The sequence below is a fragment of the Temnothorax americanus genome, unplaced genomic scaffold (genome assembly GCF_048541705.1).
Source record: "Temnothorax americanus isolate GAGA-0224 unplaced genomic scaffold, ASM4854170v1 Scaffold4, whole genome shotgun sequence".
Taxonomy (NCBI): domain Eukaryota; kingdom Metazoa; phylum Arthropoda; class Insecta; order Hymenoptera; family Formicidae; genus Temnothorax; species Temnothorax americanus.
In genome coordinates, this window is record NW_027509547.1 from 4,282,857 (window position 1) to 4,289,812 (window position 6,956).

Sequence of the window (6,956 nt, forward strand, 5' to 3'; positions counted from 1 at the left end):
TACGTGACGTGCACTCGCACGTCTCTTTTGGACGGCAATCTGGAGCACCTCTGTCTCTTTCTCACTCTCCGAAGAGAGAATCTATCACGAGAGAATCCCGCTGAGTTGAACGAAACTCGATGGTACTCGAAGGTATACGAATACGAATCTTGACTGAATACGCGCGATAAAATTGCTGCCCCGATAATGCTTTCTCGTTTTGCACGTTATTTCAACGAAGCCATTACTGCGGTATTTAAAGGTTTGTGTGTCCTTTCAGTGCCGTATACACTTGAGAATTTAAAAAATATTTGGACAGTTGAGATTTCTTAAATATGCAAATGTTGGATGTTCGCGTGTATATACGGATATTTGATTGGCAATTTAGCACATTCAAGTGTTTAATTTCAATATTTATAAATTATTCGAGCGTTTCGACATTATATACATTAGCGATTAATATAATAGTCATTGCTCCGTTATATAGAGACAGAATTTACAATGTTCAAATAATTATTTTACATGTTATGTATTATTTGTAACATCTGAAAGAATCTAGAAAGATCTGCAATGCGCTTCGCTGGATTTTGGGGGGGGAAGTCCTCTTTATTGTTCGAAAGGGTGTGCGGCGATGCACCGAAATTGTTATAACGAGCGCCGTTAAGACTTCTTTCGCTGGAACGTAACGGACAGCGGTTAGATTTTATGGACGAAAACGTAACGGAATTCGTCCGAAGGCAACTTTGAGTATCGAGGCATGAGCGCATAAGTATTGGTTCCTACGACTTCGAAGACTCGGAATTACCTTTGCTGTTTATGAGAACAATGTGGCAACAAAACGCATTGCCACATCGTGGAGTTATATTTTTCGTACAATTATGTAATTTCTTATGGTATGTAAAAATAATAAGATTACAAACTGAATAAGAAAATTGAGATTATATACTATCTTTTCACTAAAGAACTTGAGGAAAAGACAACAAATTTATGGAAAAATACAATTTTACATTGTCGATAAATTCGCAATACGCGTCAAGAGTCATCGCTGTCAAGAGTCGATGCGCAATGAAAATGTTCGTAACATTTTGTTACCACATATACTCGGCACGCACTAATCTTTAACATACTTTGTCCTCGGGTAGGAGTCGATTCATCGCGAACGATCGAGCAACGATAACACCACCTATTACGACAATACCGGTCGTTACGAATCGGTCGAAGTCGACGACGGGAGAAGTTTTTTGCTTAAGGCGAGCTCTCTCGCGCGCAATTTCTTGCTCCCGCACGCACGACCTCTTCCACGTCCGTCTGTTCCTTCGGAATCGATTTACGAGCAAACGCCATTGCGTCAGTGCTCGGTGGCCACCACCACGCGTTGGCGCGTGTACGCACACGCCACGTTTCTCGTCCACACTAGTAAGGCGAGGCGATATACTATGGTACGCGCGCGAACGCGTACCCGGTGGGCAAGTGGCCTTACAAGGACGTGCTGCACGACACGGCGGCTGCGAGAGTATCGCGCCGTAGTCCTGAACGTGCTGCACGGCGGTAGCCGCCTCACATAGAGCAAGGATTTACATGCGCGCGTACGCACATGCGTGCAAGTTACGCTGATGCTGGCGCGCACATATGTACGCGCGCACTGGTAGGTCGGACTTGCGTATCACGGAACGACTCGAGAGGCTATCCGCCGCGACGGCACGTGCTTAGAGCGCGTCGGTAAATTTAGCCAGTTTTTCCTTAAAGTGCCAAAGATAGTGACACTTCTGGAGAAACAAATAATTATTTATCATAAAGTTTTTAATTTAAGTATTCGCTTTGATTTGATAAATTTGACATGAGCGAGTCTTCTTTTAAATATTTTATTTTTTAAGCAATTTTAACAGGCACGTCTAGCAGGACACTTAGTAAAAATGTGTCGTGCTGACGATTTTTAGCAGTTCTAAAGGTAGTTCTCGGCAGTTCTACAAGAGTTCTGTGTTTTACAATAGTATTAGTTTTAAAAAAAGTTCCGATGATTAACTATTTTTAATTGTTTAAAAGTCAGTCAGCTCAGCAACAGAAAACAGACCCTATGTATCCTCTGACTCTAAATACATCATAGAAATTAAATTTCTTTTGCAAGAATTGGATGATTTGAAATCAGCACAATTAGCAAATACACGTGTGCGCGTGGGATGAAAGCCCTTCGCTCGATCCGTCGTTGTCGTATATCGAGAGTCGATCTCTCCCGTGTTCGGCGATATCTTCGGCCGCGGGCGAAACCGAAGAGATTGTCGAAAGTGAAAGGAGGCGAAGAAATCAAGATGGATCGTGCGTTCGTTATAACGCAGGTTTTCTCGCTGCGTGCAGCACGCACCTTCCACCTTTTTCCACGTGTCCCAAGGACTCTCGTAGTGAGTGCGCGGCAATCGATAGCACCGACCGATAGCATGCGTTTCGTCCCGGAGATGACGAAGAAGACGAAAAGGCAAACGGCTGTCATCTTAAAACATTTTAACAAAAGATTCGAGTCGAAAAAAGCAAATTATTACAATCGATAAGAAAATGGTTGTTATTTTCTACAATATATTTTCTCTTTTTGACGATTATACTATAAAAAAATACGTATTCAAGTATTATAATATTTATATTAGGACTTATATATTTATATAGTATTTATATATTAAAATGTACCAGAGGCATTAAAAAATATTTTAGACTACTTAGACACGTATTAATCGTTTATTCATTCATAATAAGTTAGTATTTTATTATGATAATATACAAGTTATTGCAGTAATAATATGAATTATATTATTATTTTATTATCAAAATTTAATAATAATATATTTGAAAATGGCAAATAGATTGATAGAGATAGAGATAAAAAGGAGAAAGAGAAAAAATTTTCTTGAGTGTTTCATCAATTTAAAAGAGAAATGCATTAGATTCTAAAAAGATTTGCACTAGGTTGAGAAATGTTTTTTTGAGAGATGTATTTTGGATAGGTATGTCTAGTAGTATGTAGAAGCAAAAGGAAAAGGCGGTAGACAAGATTAATTTATAACGTCACAATACCGGAAGTTGTAGCATGGAGCTTGTTTGTCAAGTGCGTCGCTTGCAATTCTCAAGAGTCGCTGCGAGCTTAATTGCATAATTTTGTATCGCGGCACCTCGTATATTGATTACCGCGCCTGGCGCGTGGATGACCGGCGAAGACAAATCACGCTTTAAAGCAGGGTCCACATTATCGAGCAGAACCGCGAGCCGAACTTCGCCGCGAACCGATCATGCGTCCACATTATCGAGCCGAACCGCGAGCCGAACTTCGTCGCGAGCCGATCATGCGTCCACATTGTCGAGCCAACGGGCTCGCGCGAGGCTCGCGAACCTCGAATCGAACATCAGTGCGAACCATCGCGTACTCACCCCACGAATTTACAAGGATTTTGATGATACGCGGTTTGGCTCGCAGTGTCCCACCAAAAGTCGGTATTTCGACGAAACATCAAAAGATGCTATTTATGATCAGATTACACGCTTTGTCGGGTGGTAGACTGGTAGTTAAGCTTCGAGCTAGACAAATAATGACAAAAAAACAAAAAATGAACGATGAAAGAAAACGTGAGTAATTGCCCAGTCGCTGTATTTGATTCTATCCACGTATGTGCAGTCTACACGTCTACTGATAGACAAAATGGAATGGTCTGATAAAAAATGTTTAAAATTAATTAGTGATTATGAGCAGAAAAGATTATTATGTACGGGACGCTAAAAATCCCGAACATTATAACAATTAAAAAAATGCATATTTATATTTACAATCGTATTTTTAACGTTGCAATATATATTATAAATTTATTGCGTATTTATCATAGATTTAGAGTATGTGTTTATGCAATATTAAATATAGTTGTAACCACTCTAAATATATAGTTTTATGGTTTGAAAAGGAATTAAGCTTTGAATACAAGAAAATAATAAAAGCACGCATATGTATACACATATTTAGTCGTCTTTTCCTGTTTTCATACTTTTTTTATAAGAAGAAATAAGTAAAGAACTCGAATGTGATAGTGACATGTGATAGTGACAAAAAGATGACGACATTATATTGGCATCTCTGCAAAAAGAAAAAGCAAAAATAAAAAAAGTATGGAAACAGGAAAAGAGGTGAGTGAATATATGTATATGTGCTTTTATTATTTTTCTGTATTCAAAACTTAATTCCTTTTCAAACCATAAAACAAAATTTAGAATTAATATTGCATAAACATACTCTAAACCTGTGATAAATACGCAATAAATTTATAATATATATATTGCAATGTTAAAAAATACGATTGTAAATATAAATATGCATTTTGCATACATGTATTAAGAATTTATATAAATTTTATTATAAATTTCAATACGAGATTTAACTCCAAAAAATTTTAACTCATGTTCGCGGTTCGCGATGGAGTTCGATTTGAGGTTCGTCTGCAAGTTCTGCTCGAGATTCGGTTCGGGGCTCGGTTCGCGGTTTGGCTCGATAATGTGGACCCTCCTTAAGATTCTCATCGCCGCGCGCCGCGCAATTTCCTATGCTAATTTTCTCGCGGTTGTTCCGCGAGGGACGTCTGTTCAACAGCCGTGATTTCTCTAACCGTCGTGTCGCATCCACAGCTGAGAGAGAAGAAGAAAGATAGTTCAGAGATCGATCGAAAGCTCGCCGATTATAATGAGATAATTTAACTAGCAGCTCGAATCGGCCTCTCAGACACGCATCGAACGGAAGCGGCGAGCGGAAGCGAATTAGATTCGGCCCGAAAAGAACACCACGGTTGTTCCTCACGACCGATCTTTAAAATATTCAGAGATATTTCATGTAGAAATTTCTTCAAATTTAATATTATTTGTGAGAATTTTTTAAACTATAAGGATTAAATGTTAATAAGAAGATGACGCGAATTTGAAGTAGTTGATTCTTTTTTTATTCATGTTATGAGCATTTAGATATCGAAAACATTTAAACAGATACTCGAACATTTTAATGACAAAGTTCTTTTTTCGCTTTGACTAAAATTGAGAAAATGTTCGAAAATGCAGTTACAATATTTTTGTTTTATCGTCAACCTAAATTGTATTAGATATTCGAGATACTGGTGTCATCGATAAGAAGAAAAGTTTATGTACATAATAATCTATGGATCTGTTTTCTGTTGCTGAACTGGCTGCACTAGTTGAGAGTTTATCTTTTTTACTCCACATTGGAAGAAAAATGCAGTCAGTTCAGCAACAGAAAACAGACCCTATGTATCTTCTGATTCTAAATATATCATAAAAATTCAATTTTTTTTGCAAGAATTAGATAATTTGAAATTAGCACAATAGCAAATACTTGTGCGCGTGGGATGAAAGCCCTTCGCTCGATCCGTCGTTGTCGTATATCGAGAATCGATCTCTCCCCATTCGCAGGAAATTAATATATCAAAAGTAGAGGTGCTGCATTCACGTTACGCTAGCACCTCCACTCCTGAAAAACACGTATAGAGCACCGCCACACTCTTGGTGGAGTTTTGTTAAGTTAACCAAGGAGTAATCAATTTCAGACTTTATATTTTAAGAACAATAAATTATATAATCAATTTACTACTAAAATCAACACATCAAATAATAACTAAATTGATTAAAAATCCATAAATATAAGCTTCGTAATTATAAAGTTTAAAAAATAATTGCTTATTCTCAAGCATTAAACAGCAAAAAACAACACTTGAAGTTCGCGGAGTAGTTGACATATAGTTGCGTACTTGTCAAGAAGCAATAATATGCTTTATTGCGATACGTATGATTATAACGCCGAAGAAAGTTTTAACGAAATAGATGGCGCCTGATTAATAAATCAAACGAATGTTCGTTTACGAATAAATAGGGCACGACGTGCAATCCCCGGTCAAATAATGAAGTCTTTTCTCTTTAAATGTACTTTAATTGGTACTTAAACCGTGCTCTGGCCCGAGTCGAGATGCGCTCCAAACCACGGACCGTACACCGTAAAATCGTCGAGCGGGCGAACGCGTTTTATGCGGTAGGTAACTTCAGCCACGGTACACAAGACCCGTACTTAAAATTTTATTTTGGTGAGAGTGCGAGGCAAAAAATGACAGAGGAGAACAAGAGTAATCCGCGTACAGTGAGAGTATAATATACTCAAGGAAGAATCATATGAAAGCAAAAATTACGGCACGCATAGAAGTACGCGGAAGAGGAAGCGATTTATATAATTAAAACGAATTCCGCACTGTGTGCAACGCCACGATTACGATGAATCGAATATTTAATGAATTAATGATTTCAAGAATACTTCCATCCGTTATAATAAATGCGAATTTCCGCCCACCATCACGTTCGGAGAAGCATGGGCGTGTTCGCAATATCAGATATTATAAAAAGAAATGAAAAATACAGATAAATTTCATGATTAAATTTTATTATTTGCAATTAACCTCTTGCGATAATATTTCCGTTTTTAATATAATACAGTTATCTTTTTTATCAACGTTCTTGATCTAAGAATATCTTCATGTATTTTATTAATTTGGGGAAAATTTATAAAATTTATAATATTGCTTTCAGAGTGAATAAATAAATAAATAACTTATCTGTCCATATGTCCTTGTACCAGTTAAAACTATTATGTTTAGTTATATTAGTTTCAAAAAAATTTAATTAGTTTTATCTTTATGATAAATACTTTAATATGATAGTGTAAGTGTAAGTGATAAATACTTCAGTACGGTCACAAAGGAATGTAGAAATGATCACAAAAAGCACGAGTGATCAGTAACGGACAGCAGGAAGAGGAAACACGTGCGGCGCGAGAATTTTTCCGGAAAAGTCGAACGATGACTCGTTCCTTCTTCGCTCGCTCGACTCGCTTCTACGTTCCCGCTCGCGCGGTCCGCAGCACGTGTAAAAGAGACTGCGGGAGCACAGTTTTTGCCGTAATC